At 35.1% G+C, this 19,310-nt stretch overlaps 1 protein-coding gene across 4 annotated transcripts in view; it reads right to left on the reverse strand.

Annotated features, from left to right (window-relative positions):
* The window catches only part of LOC109612410 (potassium voltage-gated channel subfamily H member 8), a 1,874,382-nt gene that overhangs the window by 1,097,487 nt on the left and 757,585 nt on the right, over positions 1-19,310 (reverse strand). The window lies entirely within an intron of this gene.

Below are 19,310 nucleotides of genomic sequence, written 5' to 3' on the forward strand. Positions count from 1 at the left end.
CACACATTATTAACGTTTTAACCTCTCGAAGGCAGCTTTCTATTTTTCCTTTGATATTTTATTTGCGATTTGGAAACATAATACATTTCCACAAAAAAACAAAATCTATCTTCGTATATACCCCATATAACGGTATCTCCCGATGTTCGGTATTTAGATGATTTTAGCGACATTATTCACCGGAATTGTTTCAAATTTGGTATTTGAAATTCGTGATGGATACTACAGCGTATTCCAGAAAATTGTCTGTGCAGGTTCGCGTCTTCGTATTGCCCCCGTATAACTGTCCCTCCCTATATTCGGTATTTTGGTAATTTTAGCTACATTTCGTTTCGCATTTGAATTTTATAATGACTTGTGACAAAAGGTCTACGACGTAGAATAGACACTAATATAATGGCTTAATTCGGCATTTTTAAGATTTTAACAGAATTTTCTAAGGATTTTATTTTATTTATTTTTTTTTTAAGTTCAGCCCGGTCGAACTTACAGCTTTTTTACATGTGTTTATTTTAATTTAACTGAATTATTCAAACGGTCTTACAGGTATTTGTGGTTTAAAGGTGAACACGGAACTAAGAGGAGGGAATTAAAAGCGTATTTGGAGAGCATTAAAAGTTCAACCCGGCTGAAATGATAATTTGTTTTGTATTGTATTTTGTATTATATCTTTCCCTCTTATTACGATTAGTGTTTCAAATACCTTTCATTTCCTCTTTTAATTTTTCGACTAACATTTTCAATTGTGGTGAAAAATCAAACTGTCTGGTTTGTTCTAATAAATTTTCAAATTGTTGTTCTGTATTATTTATGTTAATAGTAGGGCAATGGCAATCGTTATCAATAGGTACTTCCAATTCAGCTGTTTTCACAATGATGTATCCATTCTTAAACCCTCCACAATGGAAAGGAGGAAATATTAACTTTGTCATTCCGTTTGTAACATCCCTAAATATTCGTCGTAGACCCCATAGAATATATATATATTCATAATCAGCATAAAATTCTTAGTCAACTTATTGAAAAGGAGATATATCGGTTCACGTTTTGGTATAGACCCCATATAACGGTAACTCCCGATAATCGTTATTTTTATGATTTTTTAGACACTTCCTCACGGATTTGTATGAAAATTGGTATGTGTAGGTCATAATTGGTCTAGGTCCAATTGTGGCGAAACATAGTGTATAAAGACCCACGCTTTCGTATAGTACCTCTCGATATTCAGCATTATCATGATTTTTGCCACATTTTCTATTACATTATATTTTTATTGGAATTCTAGCTCCGAAACATTGCAGACGAAACATTGCAGGTATAGTTCCACCTTTTGGTATAGCCCCCATATAACGGTACCACCCGATATTCGGTATATTAATGAGTTTCGCCACATTTTTCTACCAATTTGCTTAAAAATTGATATTTGTAGTTCATAATGTGTTCAAGCTCCGGTGACGTGACTTTGTATGGCGTATATGTGCGTCGATGCGGTACCTACCGACATTTGGTATTTTGAAAGTGCTAGTCACATTAACCCAAAAAGTTGTTTCAAATTTGGTATTTAAAACATTTTTGTTAGATGACAATCCTTGAAGTATATAATTGTCTACAGAGGTTCCCATTTTGCGCGCTCTCATTATTGTTGTTTTTTTTCTGTTTTGAAAAGTTTAACAGCATTATCCAAACTATCTAACTGGTATTTGTAGCTTAAAGTAGAACACGATTAAATTCAGATACTTTAAAAAAAGCATGTTTCTCTTACCCAGGGGAGGGTATCAAAAGTTCGGCCCGATTTAATGTTTTTTACTTGTTAGCTATAACTTGGTTTACTCCGAGTTTTGACTTTGAAAGGTTTATATTATTGTAAGTTTTTATTAATATTCTTTTTATACCCTCCACCAAAAAAAGTATGGAGGGTATATTAAGTTCGTCATTCCGTTTGTAACTCATCGAAATAATCATTTTAGACCCAACAAAGTATATATATTCTTGATCAGCGTAAAATTCTAAGACGATTTAGCCCTGTCCGTCTGTTGTAATCACGCTACAGTCTAAACGAATTAAGATAGAAAGCTAAAATTTTGCACAGATCTCTCTTTTGTCTGCAGGCAGGTCAAGTTCGAAGATGGGCTATATCGGTCCACGATATCGTATATCCCCCATATAAAGGTACCCCCCATATTCGGTATTTTGATGATTTTAGCCACATTTTTTAATGGAATTGTCTGAAAATCCACACAAGTAGTTCCTTGTGGGTACTTTATACCTCGGCAGAGAATTATCTATATAGGTCCACAATATCGTATAGCCCCCATATAACGGTACCCCCACGGTATTCGGTATTTTGATGATTTTAGCCACATTTTTCAATGGAAAAATCTTACATACCATTTACATACTATTTATATACTACAATCTGCAACTATGGGAATTCTTGAAGATTAACTATATTTACTTTATGATTTTATAATCCATCTCTTTTAGCCTAATGTTACACCTCTGCAATTTCATATTATGTTTTTTTATATTATCTAACCAAACAAAGGGTATGTGGTCGCTAAAGATCACGAACTTTATACCAAGCAGATAAGACCTGAAATATTTAGTGACCCAAACAATTGCAAGATGTTTCTTTTCAATTGCAAGTCGGCTTAAATAACACATATGTTTTTCACCCTGAGAGAGAACAGCGCCGATTGTCATGTTATTTTTGTCAGTAGTAAATGAAATTTCTTACTAAAATCCGGGCAAATAAAAATGGGGTCGCACATTATTAACATTACATTACACATTATTAACCTCTAGAAGGCAGCTTTTTACATTTCCTTTGATATCATAAAAATACCTTAAACTACCACAGCAACTTTTTTCACAATTCTCTTTATTTGCGAATTGTTGACAAACAAAACAAAAAGCAAACATACAAAAATACTTAAGAATAAACTCCAACGAATTTAACAATTTAAGGCTTCTATCTGAATTTGTTCGAAAGATAGCGTGATTACAACAAACTGACGAACAAACAGATAGACAGACGGACATGGCTAGATCGTCTTAAAATTTTACGCTGGTCCAGAATATATATACTATAGGGTCTATCATAAATATTTCGAGGAGTTAAAAACGAAATGACAATGTGAATATACCCACCATAGAATGGTAGAGGGTATAAAGAAAGGAGAAATCATAGATACCCAAGAGGAATAGTATAAAGCTGACTTCGAATAGTAAAAAACATTAATAATGTGTGATCCATTTTTAATTACCCGGTTTTCAATAAGCAATTTTCATTAACACTGACACAAGTTACATGGCAATCGGTTCTGTTCTTTTTCAGGGTCATAAACCTACATGTTATGCAAGCGAGCTCTAAGGAAGTTCAAACAAAACTACTCAGCAATTAAAAAGGAACTTCTCGAAAGATCGAGATACTTAGCGTTCACATACCCCTTTGGTTAGATAATATAAAAGAAACTGATATGAAATTACAGAGGTGGAAAAATCGACTAAACGAGTTTGATTATAAAACCAAGTAGATACTCGGTAAGGAAAATTACATAGCCGACGCATTGTCTGCGGTAAAGATGGAAGAAAATTTCTTAGGTGAATCCTCATGCTGTGAAATAGTCCCAATAGCTACTGTACACAACACACCAGAAGACAACGAAAACTAAATAGAAATCACAAAACGACCGATAAACTTTTTTAATAGACAAATAACATTTATAATAGGAAATTAGGACGAAATGGAATTTTTACAATATTTATGTCAATAAATCTAAATAAAAATGACTGAAGCATAAGCAAAAGAATTAATAAAATAATATATTTCCACAAAAAACAACGTAACATATTTCGAGATTGATTCCGAATTTATAATGGTCACAAGGGGTTCTTTGTCAGCACTTTACTCCCCGACAGAGAATTCTCTATATAGGTTAACGATAACGTATAGCTCCCATATAACGATACCCCGCTATATTCGGTATTTTGATCATTTTAGCAACATTTACCAATCGTATTGTCTGAAAATCCACACACGGAGTTCTTTGTGAACACTTTACCCCTGAAACGGAATTGTCTATATAGGTCCACAATATCGTATATCCCCCATATAACGGTACTCCCCTATATTCCGTATTTTGATGATTTTGGCTACATTATTCACCGATGTCTTTTTTCAAGTTTCACATTTGAATATTGTAATGGCTTATGACAAAAGTTTCCTATGCAGGTCTACGTCGTAGAATAGACCCTAATATAATGGCTAAATTTGGCATTTTTAAGATTTTAACAGAATTTTCTAAGGATTTTTTTATTTATTGATTTATCCTTTCTAGTTCAGCCCGGTCGATCAGTCGGTCAGCTTTTTTACTTGTTTTTATTTTAATTTAACTGCATTATGCAAACGGTCTTACAGGTATTTGTGGTTTAAAGGTGAATACGGAACTAAGAGGAGGGAATTAAAAGCGTAATTGGAGAGCATTAAAAGTTCGGCCCGGCTGAAATAAATCTTTTTCATTACGACGTCCGCATTATTTGACCTCCCTATAATCGGTATTTTGATGATTTTTGAGACACTTCTTTACGGATTTGTATGAAAATTAGTATATGTAGGTCATATTTGGTCTAGGTCCAATTGTGGCGCAACATAGTATATATTGGCCCACGCTTTGGTGTAGTACCTCCCGATATTCAGTATTATCATGATTTTTGCCACATGTTTTTACGGATTTTTTTTTTTTTTTTGTATAACACACATATAACGGTGTCATCCGACATTCGGTATCTTAATGGGTTTCACCACATTTTTCTACCGATTTGTTTAAAAATTGGTATTTATAGTTCATAATGTGTTCAAGCTCCGGTGTCGTGACTTTGTATGGCGTATATGTGCGCCGATCAGTGTGACCGCTGGAAATTTTCATAAAGTATCGCAAAAAGTATCATTTCATGAAAAAAGTGGCACATATCATTTTAAATGGTGGCACAGAAAGTGGCACAATTTATTTCGCATTTTATTAAAAAAATAACAATTTAGAACAAAACAACAAATTCATCTATATGTAATACTATATAGTAATAGTATGTGTATGTACATATTGCATATTTAACAAGTAAAAAAGGTGAAAGTTCGGCCGGGACAAACTTCGAATACCCTCCACCATATGGTACAAATTTGGCAATTTTCAAAAAATTAAAATCCATTAAAAATTCTGTTAATATATTAAAATTACCGAATTTAGAAGTATATTAGGGTCTATACGACGACGTTGACGCAACTTCTGTCATAAGCCTGCGCAGGTAATTTCGTGGCAAGGATGCAGTATCCATTACGAACTTCAAATACAAAAGATGATAAAATCATCAAAATACCGAAAAACGGGGGTACCGTCATATGGGGGCTATACGAAGAGGTGGACCTGTCATAGGCTGCAGTATTCATTTCAAACTTAAAGTATCAAATTTTAAAGAATTCCGGTGAATAATGTCGCTATAATCATCAAAATACCGAACTTCAGGAGGTACCCTAATATGGGGGCTGTACATAACATCGGGAGGTAGCGTTATATGGGGGCTATACCAAAACGTGGACCTGCATGTCCCATTTTCAATACCAAAAGTCCTGCAGACATAAGATACATTTGAGCAAAATTTTATCAATCTACTTCAATTCGTTCGGAACTAGAGTGATTTCCACAGACGGGTAGACGAAAAGATGGACGGACATTGTTAAATCGACATAGAATTTTATGCTGATCAAGAATGTATATACTTTGTGTGGTCTACAATGTGTATTTCGAGGTGTTACAAACGGAAAGACAAACTTAATATACCCTCCATACTATGGTGGAGGGTATAAATATAATAAAATCAAATCATATTAAATAAAATAAAGTTATTGAAATAACATTAATTTTTATTATTTATTTGTAACTTCTTTTCTATACTTTTGATTGAGATCATTACTAGGATTCCAATCTTCCAATTCACACTCAACTAAATTAATTGCTGATAGCATGAAGTGACAAGTTTCTTTTTTTAACATATTTGAGAATTTATTTTTCATATTCTTCAGTTTTGAAAAAAACTCGTTCAGCACTAGCGCTGCTGTGAGGCAAAGTAAAAACATATACAACAAACTGATACACATTACTGTACAGATATTTATTTAGATTGTTTTTTAAATTTCCAACTTCATTCCAGAAAAGTTCAATATTCGTTATTGTGAATAAGTTTTCATATATTTTATCATTCCACTTACTTTATAATAACTTTAATTCAAAGATAAGAGCTTCTGGATGGCTTATTACGTAACTACATTCAGTCACTATACTTACATAATCTATATCTTTATTAGATTTAATGTGAAGAGGATCTAAGAATCTTAAAATATTCAGACTTTTGCTATTAATATCAATTCTTGACAATATTTGATCACATACATAATGATAAAATTTAAGTATATTGCCTTTAACTAGAGAAACATTTTCTTCTGTTATATTTTCAGAAGAAATTAATGTTTTCGCCTCATGATCTATATATATTTGGTCACATCCTTGATGTGAAAACAATCTTTGTAATCAATGGTCCAAATTTCAAGAAGATTTATGAATTCATTTTTACAAATTTTCTGAAAAGTTGAAGTAAAATGTCTTTTGTCATAGAACAAAGGTATATTATTTGAGAAGACTCGTTTTGAAAAGAGGTGTTTAGAGTGTTCATTATTTTAAGAACATAAACTAAAAAAAATAAAAATATATCTTATTTACTATTGATAACTCATTTTGAATTGAATATATTTTTTTCAATTGCTTTCCACATTTTGTCTCAAATTGTTCTCTTATAAAATAGTGTTGCATAACCCGTCTGGAAACAGATTCGAAAGAAAGCCATCTAGTGTCACTTAATCTTAAAAACTTGTACTCAGATACATCGAAAATGCTTTGTACGACAGCGTACGACGCTTTTCATTATTTCATTTCATTGTTTTAAATACAGCGTTTAGATTAAAATATATTTAGTTTAAAACAAGTAAAAAAGCTGTAAGTTCGGCCGGGCCGAACTTTTAATACAGTCCACCATTTGGTACAAATTTGGCAAATTTCCAAAAAAAAAAAATCCGCTTAAAATTCTGTTAAAATCTTTAAAATACCGAATGCCTATACGACGACGTAGACCTGCATAGGCAACTTTTGTCATAAGTTATTTCAATATTTAAATGCGAAACGTGAAGAAAAATCTGTTTATAATGTAGCTAAAATCATCAAAATACCGAATAGCTATACGAAGGCGTGGACCTGCACAGACAATTTTTTTTTTCAATGAATTACGAACTTCACATGCGAAATTTGAAACAATCCCGGTAAATAATGTCGCTAAAATCATCAATATACCGAATATCGGGGATACGGTATATGGGGGCTATACGAATACGTGGACCTACATGGCTCATTTTCTGTTTTATGCGGAAGTATCTATTACGAACTTCAAATACCAAATTTTGAACGATTCCGTTAAATAATGTCGCTAAAATCATCAAAATACCGAATATCGGGCGGTACCGTTATATCGGGGCTATATGAAGACGTGGACCTACATGGCTTATTTTTTGACATAGGATGTAGTATCCATTACGAACTTCAAATACCAAATTTGAAACGATTCCGGTAAATAATGTTAAAATCATCAAAACACCGAATATCGGGGGTACCGGTAAATAATGTTAAAATCATCAAAACAGCGAGTATCGGGGGTACCGTTATATGGGGGCTATACGAAGACGTGAACCTGTACAGATAATTTTCTGTCTTAGGCTGTAGTATCCACTACGAACTTCAAATGCTAAATTAGAAAGAATTCCGATGAATAATGTCGCTAAAATCATCAAAATACCGAATATCGGGAGGTACCGTTATATGGGGGCTATATGATAACTTGGACCTACATGACCCATTTACGAAATTAACCTGCCTACTGGCAAAATATACATGCGTGCAAAATTTTAGCCTTCTATCTCAATTTGTTCAAAAGTTAGCGTGATTACAACATACAGACAAACGGACATGGCTAAATCGCCCAGAATTTTACGCTGATCAAGAATATATATACTTTGTTGGGTCTGACATGAGTATTTCGAGGAGTTACAAACGGAATGACAAAATTACTATACCCTCCATAGTATGGTGGAGGGTATAAAAAGGTGGCACAATATATATAAATAAAAAGTAAAAAAGCAGTAAGTTCGGCCGGGCCAAACTTTGAATACCCTCCACCATTTGGAACGAATTAGAAAATTGTCCAAAAAAATAAAATCCATTAAAAATTCTTTTAAAATCTTTAAAATATCTAATATAGGAAGGTGCCGATATTGGGGGGATATACGATATTGTGGACCTATAAAGACAAATCCATGTCTGCGTGTAAAGTACTCACAAGGAACTCCTTGTGTGGATTTTCAGATAATTCCATTGGAAAAAGTGGCTAAAATCATCAAAATACGGAATATAAGGGAGTACCGTTATATGGGGGATATACGATATTGTGGACCTATATAGACAATTCCGTTTCAGGGGTAAAGTGTTCACAAAGAACTCCGTGTGTGAATTTTCAGACAATACGATTGGTAAATGTTGCTAAAATCATCAAAATACCGAATATCGCGGGGTATCGTTATATGGGACCTATACGTTAAAGTACCCACAAGGAACTCCTTGTGTGGATTTTCAGACAATTCCGATGAAAAATGTGGGTAAAATCATTAAAATACCGAATATCGGGGGGTACCGTTATATGGGGGATATACGATATCGTGGACCTGTATAGACAATTCTCTCTCAGGGGGTAAAGTTCTCACAAGGAACTATTTGTGTGGATTTTAAGACAATTCCATTGAAAAATGTGGCTAACATAATCAAAATACCGAATACCGTAGGGTAACGTTATGTGGGGGCTATACGATATTGTGGACCTATATAGATAATTCTCTGCCGAGGTATGAAGTACCCACAAGGAACTACTTGTGTGGATTTTCAGACAATTCCATTAAAAAATGTGGCGAAAATCATCCAAATACCGAATATCGGGGGTACCGTTATACGGGGGATATACGATATCGTGGACCGATATAGCCCATCTTCGAACTTGACCTGCCTGCTGACAAAAGAGAGATCTTTGCAAAATTTTAGCTTTCCATCTTAATTCGTTTAGACTGTAGCGTGATTACAACAGACGGACGGACAGGGTTAAATCTTTGTTGGGTCTAAAATGATTATTTCGATGAGTTACAAACGGAATGACGAACTTAATATACCCTCCATACTTTTTTTGGTGGAGGGTATAAAAAGTGGCACAAAGGTATCAAAGCCCAAAAAAAGTGGCAAAATTGATACTTTAGTGACACAACGGTCACTCTGGGGCCGATACGATACCCACCGACATTCGGTATTTTGAAATTGCTAGTCACATGTACCCACAAAATTGTTTCAAATTTGGTATTTAAGAAGATTTGTTAGATGACAATCCTTGAAGTATACAATTGTCTACATTGGGGGTATGGCCCCCATATAACGCTCACTACTTCACTGTTGTTTTTATACCCTCTACCAAAAAAAGTATGGAGGGTATATTAAGTTCGTCATTCCGTTTGTAACTCATCGAAATAATCATTTTAGATCCAACAAAGTATATATATTCCTGATCAGCGTAAAATTCTAAGACGATTTAGCCCTGTCAGTCCGTCTGTTGTAATCACGCTACAGTCTAAACGAATTATGATAGAAAGCTAAAATTGTGCAAAGATCTCTCTTTTGTATGCAGGCAGGACAAGTTCGAAGATGGGCTATATCGGTCCACGATATCGTATATCCCCCATATAACGGTACCCCCGATATTCGGTATTTTGATGATTTTAGCCATATTTTGTAATGGAATTGTCTGAAAATCCACACAAGTAGTTCCTTGTGGGTACTTTATACCTCGGCAGAGAATTATCTATATAGGTCCACAATATCGTATAGCCCCCATATAACGGTACCCCCACGGTATTCGGTATTTTGATTATGTTAGCCACATTTTTCAATGGAATTGTCTTAAAATCCACACAAGTAGTTCCTTGTGAGTACTTTACCCCCTGAGAGAGAATTGTCTATACAGGTCCACGATATCGTATATCCCCCATATAACGGTACCCCCGATATTCGGTATTTTAATGATTTTACCCACATTTTTCATCGGAATTGTCTGAAAATCCACACAAGGAGTTCCTTGTGGGTACTTTATACCTCGGCAGAGAATTATCTATATAGGTCCACGCTATCGTATAGCCCTCATATAACGGTACCCCCGATATTCGGTATTTTGATGTTTTTAGCCATAGTTTTCAACGGAATGGTCACAAGGGGTTCTTTGTACACAAGGGGTACTTTGTCAGCACTTTACCCCCCGACAGAGAATTCTCTATATAGGTTAACGATAACGTATAGCTCCCATATAACGATACCCCGCGATATTCGGTATTTTGATGATTTTAGCAACATTTACCAATCGTATTGTCTGAAAATCCACACACGGAGTTCTTTGTGAACACTTTACCCCTGAAACGGTATTGTCTATATAGGTCCACAATATCGTATATCCCCCATATAACGGTACTCCCCTATATTCCTTTTTTTATGATTTTAGCCACTTTTTCCAATGGAATTATCTGAAAATCCACACAAGGAGTTCCTTGTGAGTACTTTACACGCAGACATAGATTTGTCTTTATAGGTCCACAATATCGTATATCCCCCCATATCGGCACCTTCCTATATTAGATATTTTAAAGATTTTAAAAGAATTTTTAATGGATTTTATTTTTTTGGACAATTTTCTAATTCGTTCCAAATGGTGGAGGGTATTCATAGTTCGGCCCGGCCGAACTTACTGCTTTTTTATTTGTTCCAATTTAGTTTCTTGCCAAGTGTTGGGGAAGGGCATTTTCCTCTCCTTAAAGTGAATGTGACGTGTGTTGATATTTCTGTGTTAATTTTTATATTCTATTTGTTCAACCATTTTTCTGTCAAATTCACCTGTGATTGAATCAACTATGAAGCAGACAAGGTACTACTATCTGTAGCAAGAATTGCTGTATCATCTGCATAAGTTGCTAATGTAACATCCTCCGTTACTGGCATGTCGGCCGTAAATATTGTGTATAGAACTGGACCCAGCACACTTCCCTCTGCTACACCAGTTTTATTGATCCCTTAACTGAAACATCGCCATCCGCATTTACATAAAAAGTTCTTTAATATAGATAAGATTTTAATAACAAATAATATGGGGTAGAAAGTAGATATTTAAGTTTGTACAAGAATTCTTGATGCCACATTTTATCAAAAGCTTGTTTTACGTCCAGAAAAACGGCCGAGCAAAATGTTTTACTTTCCAAACTTTCCTTTATTGCTTTTACTAATCTGTGGCATTGTTCTGGTGTGCCATGTTTTTCACGAAATCCAAACTGATGATCAGGTATGGCATTTATATATTGAAGTATCAGAAGTAGTCGTTTTTGTTCGATATCGCACAACTCAAACGGCGTAAAAGTGACTCCTAAACTCCTTGGGCTTTTCTTGCTTTGTTCTTCACCAAGATCCATCGGCTTTCTGAATGGGAACGTTTCTTTTCTTAGGCTTTTTGAGATATTTAGTAGCTCTCCATGAGCTCTGCTCATAATTTTCACCAGGATTCAGATTGATTAAAAAATTTCCCATTAATTCATTTTTATACCAAGATCCATCAGCTTTCTGAATGGGAACGTTTCGGAGTGCTTACGCTTGCCGGATGATGTGTTGTATATTAAAATTTTCTATAGCATCTTCAATATCCTTACAATTTTTAACGATATATTGATGCGATGAGCTGTTTCTCATGTTTTTCTAAAATTGTGTCTCTCTTTGCTATGATTGGAGTATGATCAGAATTTAGATCATCACATATATTTATATTTAATATCGAATGATAAATTCCAGAAGAAACAAAAAAATCCAAAAGATCTGGAATTTTATGTCTGTTGCCAGTATGTAGGGCTAAATGTTTGAGTTTTCACTTACAATATTAATACCAGCAGCTTGTAAGTAAGGTTCAGCTATTGACTGTTTATCTTTGTGGTTTGCAGTTTTTTTGTATTCAAAATTAGGATGACCCAGACCACACTTACCACATTTATAGGGCTTCCTGCAATAGGACTTAGGATGTCCGAAGTCTTGACATCGTACTAGATCATAGAAACGTTTAGGAGGCTCAATAGTGATGTTGTTATTGTATATAGAACGAATATCATATATATCTTTATTGTAATGTTTGTGATCTTATTCCACGAAAAACATTGGCAAGAGCAACTTAGCTATTCGACTAATAATATTTCTCACACTTCTAACCTCATAGGATGTCTGAAGTCTTGACATCGTACTAGATCATCGAAACGTTTAGGAGGCTCAATAGTGATGTTGTTATTGTATATAGAACGAATATCATATATATCTTTATTGTAATGTTTGGGATCCAATTCCACGAAAAACATTGGCAAGAGCAACTTAGCTATTCGACTAATAATATTTCTCACACTTCTAACCTCATGACCTTAACTCATTAAAAATGCTTTCACATCAGAAACATTAGTAGAATGATGTAGTCGTTTAATAAATATTCTAAATGCTCTTTCCGTTTTAAGTTGATATGTATGATGTGAGATGTTATGTTTTTCAAAGTATTTAATAATTTTACGAAATCACTCTACGTTTTTGAGCATCAGGCGGACTTCACCTCTGAGTAATGCCTAACATTATTCACATTAGGTATGAAAATTGGCGGAGGTTTTGGCATTGTTTGTGTTTCGGATTCTTTGGTGTTATCAGTTTCAGTACTCCTAAGAACGCTGAATCGGTTTTGATGTCGATGGCTGGTTGTCGTCAAATTCTTTTCTCTTTGGTGTGCCTAAAGGTGTCCCTGGGATTTTTCGTTTACTAACAACAACTTGCCAATTGTCATCGTCGTCATCATCTTCACTGGACCCAAGAGAACGAACATCAGTAGTTTTTGCTTTTGCTTTAACACTCATAGTGATAATAAAAGTGGTTTATTGCTTGGTTGTTGAAAGAAGCGTTTAAGCACTGCATGCAATACAAGCACAATATTTTTTTGCTGGATTTATTTATATGTTTTTTTTTTGTTTATTAAGAACGTACGGTTTTGGGTAAATGTTGTGTTGCAAATTGTTTCAAATTTGTTTTTTATGATTTAAAGAAGAATGAATCGGAGTTTGTGCGGTACCACGTCTATTCAATAACAAAGTTGAACGACGACTGCCTCAGAACTTGAAAAAAAAATATTTTTAATCAAATGTATTAATGATCCTGTATTTATGAGGACTGTTAATCGTATGTTATTCATTCTTATACCTAAAAATTGACTTTCTTTTCCTCTTCATTTCACGAAAGCCGGTTTTTACGTATAATAATGAATATCATACGCTTAAAATGCCTTAAAGGTACAGGATCGTCAATACATTTGATGAAAAATATATTTTCAAGTGTCCTACTTTTACCGAAAATTTTAATGTATCTACAATAAATCGCACCATAACAGTTTTTCCGATCCAACAAAAATTTTAGTCACATAATTTCTGAAAAAATTATAACATATTTCTTGGAAGAGAATATTTTGAATACAGTAATGTAATAATCAATTACAGATAAAATACTATCACAGACCATTGCAGATGCTGTAATATCAAAAGGGAAAACTAAATTATAATTATGCAATTAATTCAACTTTGAACGAAACCAATCAATATCGCTTAAAACACCACTTAAGCATGGGGATATTTGTAAGGTTTCCTACGAAGAAGCCAATAAGCAAACTAATGAAATGATTACCCAAGGTATCAACAGGTAATTTATTTTTCAATCAAATGAGGACATGATGGATATACACTCATGTCATTCGGTCTCAAGAATGCCCCTACTACCTTTCAGTAATGCATGAACAATCTACTTGAAGCTTATGAAGAAAGAAACAGAATTACTAGGAGACGTCATAATGACAGAACTATCCAGTTCCCAAAAATTCAAAGGAAATAAAATAGTTTTTGGCCTTTGTGGTTCCTACCGCAAATTTAAACCAAATTTGGCTAAAATATCAAAACACATGACTGAGAAACTAAAAAATGAGAAATTATATATTATATACCCTAAAGGAATAGTACACAGCTGCCTTCGAGAGATTAAAAATATTAATAATGTGTGACCCATTTTAAATTACCCAGACTTCAATAAACTATTTTCATTAACTACTGACAGAAGGAACATGACAATCGGCGCTGTTTTTTTCTTTCTCAGGGTAATAAACCTATATGTTATGCAATCCGAGCTCTACACGAACACGATCAAAACTACTCTGCAATTAAAAAGGAACTTCTCGCAAGTAATAGCACCATTTAGGGTTCCCGACCTTTTTAAGGCCTATTTGTTTGGTAGAAAGTTCGAGATCCTTAGCGATCACATAGCCCTTGTTTGGTTAGGTAATATAAAATAAAGTAATATCAAATTGCACAGGTGGAAAATTCGGATAAACGAGTTTGAATATAAAATCAAGTAGATACCCGGTAAGGAAAATTACATACACAGCGCACCAGAAGACAACGAAAAGTAAATACAAATCAAAAACTACCAATAAACTTTTTTAATAGACAAATAATAATTATAAGAGGATGATACAGGGACAAATAAAAGCAAAAAGAATAGAGGAAATAAAAACAAGGATTATGTAGTTTATATGTATTTTCAAATGGTTTATTTGCAAAGTGCGTGCGTTTCAACCAATCGATATTTCACCTTATGCTTGTGATATCATGGAAAGCGAAAGAACAGGTGTCGTTGCAGATGAGCACAATAGCGGAACAAGGTCGTGACCAGCAACGACAACCGCAGCATGGAAAAGGGCCCTCTGCATCCGAACTGAGCGAATATGATTTTTAGGAAAAAGTGCAGAAGGGAGCGTAAGCTCTCCCCCACAATCGGAACTAGGCGAATGTGACTCCTAAAAGGGAGGCAGAAAAGATTACCCCATTGAACTCGACTGAGCGGCCAATTAAAGTGATTAATTGGAATGCTGGGGAAGGGGGGACAATGTATCGAGCATATACCTCGGCGTAACCAAAGTACCGAACTTATACATTAGCCGCCTTGACGCGCTATCTGCGAGGCAACATGAGTTAGACTAAATTCGCGGCTTAAAATAAGGTTAGTATTGATGTGTGAAATGAAGCTATAGGGGTATAGTAATTCAGTTTCAATGAGCATTTTTTTAATTCAACAGTATTAGATAGTAATTTCCTTGCTCTGTACATAGGTCGACGACTCTAATGTGACCATCGTCTCCAGGATAGACCTGGACTACGCGACCTTACTTCCACGAGGCTGGAGGCAATTGCTCATGACGGAGCACAACGAGACCGTTTATTTGAATGTCGCGCTGAGGACGTTTCCATTTATATCGCTCATGCAAATCTACTAAATATTCCTCTTTCCAAGGAATACAAAATTGATGAGTTAGAGCTTTCAATTTACGATATCTGTTGACAAGACTAATGGGTGGATCGACTATAATATCTTCAAGAGGCGAAAGTAGAGAAGCGCCAATGAGAAAATGACCAGGGGTGAGAGCAATCAGATTCTGCTGATTGTCATTTATGGGACAAAGACGTCGGGAATTTAAACACGCCTCGATACGAACTGAGAGGTTTGAAAGATCCTCAAATGTATATCTAAAAGTTTTAGCATGCCGACGAAAATGTTGCTTAAAACTGTTTACTGCAGCTTCCCAAAGACCTCCCATATGGTGGCCCCGGCTGGAAGGAACTGCCAAGAAATCTCTTGATAGCCTAACGACGTACAAATTTCTAAATTTCAATACAAATTTCAAATTAGGACAACGAGCAATAAACTCTAAAAAAGGTCAGAAATGAAGCAGAAGACAAGTCCGAAGTTGCTTCAAAGTGAACTGATTTGGTTGAAAAGCAGACGAAGACACATACATAACCTTTTGTGATATGACACGCTCTACCCGTAAACGACTTCATACCAAAAGGTCCTGCGAAAGCATCACCAGTAGTATGAAAAGCTCGAGTTACTATGGTTCTTTCTCGAGGAAGAGCGCCCATTATTTAACTACAACAACGGTTTTCTCAAGAATACATGTCTTACAGCGATTAACAACAAACCGAATAAGATATTTATCCGAGGAATTCAATACTCAATACGAGGTATACGAAGCATTAACTGATTTCCACCATGAATGAAATTGGCGTGAACAAATTCTGCAAGCAATCGAACAAATCGGCAAAAATACGGCTATACTATTAGTTGACGTTCTGTGTATGACAGCGTTGGAGAGTTAGATAACAGGCCATTAAGACACATGACGCCGTCTTGGTCTAAACAAGAGTGGAAGGAGTAAACTTTTCACAGGCAATGGAGATCGATCTAACAAACATTTTAACTCTTCAGCAAAATACAACTTTAGAACAATAATGAATAGAAGAAGCTTGACAATTTTTTCAGCGGGATTTAGAGCAGGAGAGTCAAATATTTGATGATTTTGCGAGATTTAGCGACAATTATTATAAAAACGAAAGGAGCTAGAACTAAACTCGACAATATCTACGAAGGTATACAAAAGAGTGAATTTTCTGACCGACAAACTATTTCAAAGAGCTAATACAAGGGTCAACCCAATTGCGATGTTTGCTGAAATTCGGACTGGAACGACCCTCCGAATCTCGCATTGACGTGACAGAGAACATCTCCGATGGTGAAACAAGTTTCAATTTGGGCAGGTCGTCTTTTTTACAAAACCGGAATAGTGTTCTGCGGAGAGAAACTTCCTCAGCGAAATCCAACACAGTCGTAAAGACCTGGACTGAGGAAGAAGGCATGGGACCAGTCAGAATCCAACCGAACATCGTGTTTTGGGCTAACAAGGAACCTAAAATGTTAATTTGCGTCTCTTCCCTCAAAATCTTCGGATATAAATCTGCCCCCAACAACAAATCGGAATGTCTTCTGTTAAAGAGATGAGCATCATCTAAGCGACGATAAGGTAAACGAGAAGTGATGTCTGAACTGAGGGAGAATGATGGGAGGTTTCCAGATATTTTTCGAAGAACAAGCGCGTTAGTTTCAACAAAAGAAGAAAAATCAAACCGAGAACTGATCCGAAGTGAACAACATTTCTTTGAGGTGGCATATGTTGAACCATTTACACCGGAACTTCAAGATCTAATCAGCTTAAAACCGACAACCAACTTGACAACATTGTCAGAAGCGCGAATAAATTGGGTGACCGACATGGTTAAAACAAGAAAACACAATAGTATCGACCAAAAAAATCGAAAAATCTCAAAAAAGTAATTTTTAACTATTTGAAAAAGCCCGAATGTAGGGTGCTCATCGTCTAATTTCCAAAAACACTCAAGATAAAAGAAGAACCAATGAAATTGCCATAAAAAATAAAACAATTTGCGTGAATTTTTAAAAAATAAACAATATTTGTCAACATTATGTTAAATTCGACTATTACCGACTGTAGGATGTACTACAAACTAAACGGTAACAAGTTAAAAAGCAGTAAGTTCGGCCGGGCCGAACTTTTAATACCCTCCACCATTTACAACGAATTTGGAAATTTTCAAAAAATAAAATCCTTAAAAAATTCTGTTAAAATTTTAAAAATACCGAATATAGCCGTTATGTTGGGGTCTATACGACGTGGACATACATATGCATTGTTTGTCATAAGCCATTACCATATTCAAATTCGAAACTGGACCCGCACCGACAATTTTCTGTCACAGACTGTAGTTCCCACAACGAACTTCAAATATCAAATTTTAAACAATTCCGGTTAATAATGTCGCTAAAATCATCAAAATACCGAACATAGCGAGGTGCCGTTATATGGGGGCTATACGAAGACGTGGACCTGCACAGACAATTTTCAGTCTTAGGGTGTAGAATCCATTTGGAACTTAAAATACCAAATTTGAAACAATTCCAGTGAATAATGTCGCTAAAATCATCAAAATACCGAATATAGGGAGGTACTGTTATATTGGGGCTATACGAGGACGTTTACCTGCAAAGACAATTTTCTGTCTTAGGGTGTAGTATCCATTTGGAACTTCAAATACCAGATTTGAAACAATTCCCGTGAATAATGTCGCTAAAATCATCAAAATACCGAATATAGGGAGGTACCGTTATATTGGGGCTATACGAAGACGTGGACCTGCAAAGACAATTTTCTGTCTTAGGGTGTAGTATCCATTTGGAACTTCAAATACCAGATTTGAAACAATTCCCGTGAATAATGTCGCTAAAATCATCAAAATACCGAATATCGGGAGGTACCGTTATATGGGGGCTATACGAAGACATAGACTTGCACAGATAATTTTCTATCTTAGGGTGTAGTATCCATTTGGAACTTAAAATACCAAATTTGAATCAATTCCGGTGAATAATGTCGCTAAAATCATCAAAATACCGAAAATCCGGAGGTACCGTTATATGGGAGCTATATGAAAACGTGGACCTACATGGCCCATTTACGAACTTAACCTGCCTACTGGAAAAATAAACATGTTGGCAAAATTTTAGCCACCTATCTCAATTCATTCGAAAGATAGCGTGATTACAACAGACAGACAGACAGAAGGACAGACAGACAGACGGACATCGCTAAATCGACTTAGAATTTTACGCTGATCAAGAATATATATACTTTGTTGGGTCTGACATGAGTATTTCGAGGAGTTACAAACGGAATGACAAAGTTAATATACCCTCCATAGTATGGTGGAGGGTATAAAAATATATGCTCCAAAAAAATCAAATTGAATTTATAAATAAATAATTATTAACAATTTCCACAAATATTGATAAAAATACGAATTTTAGTGTTTAAATCAAATCACTAATGCCGGCTGTAGGGGCTTTAACAAAAAATATAACGGTCAATCGAAAGTAGAAGTTATATTCAACAAAAATATCAAACTTATTTTTATACCCTCCACCATACTATGGAGGGTATATTAATTTTGTCATTCCGTTTGTAACTCCTCGAAATACTCACGTCAGACCCAACAAAGTATATATATTCTTGATCAGCGTAAAATTCTAAGACGATTTAGCCATGTCCGTCTGTCTGTCTGTGTGTCTGTCTGTCTGTCTGTCCGTCTGTCTGTCTGTCTGTCTGTTGTAATCACG

This window comes from Musca domestica, unplaced genomic scaffold, assembly GCF_030504385.1.
Source record: "Musca domestica strain aabys unplaced genomic scaffold, Musca_domestica.polishedcontigs.V.1.1 10, whole genome shotgun sequence".
NCBI lineage: Eukaryota > Metazoa > Arthropoda > Insecta > Diptera > Muscidae > Musca > Musca domestica.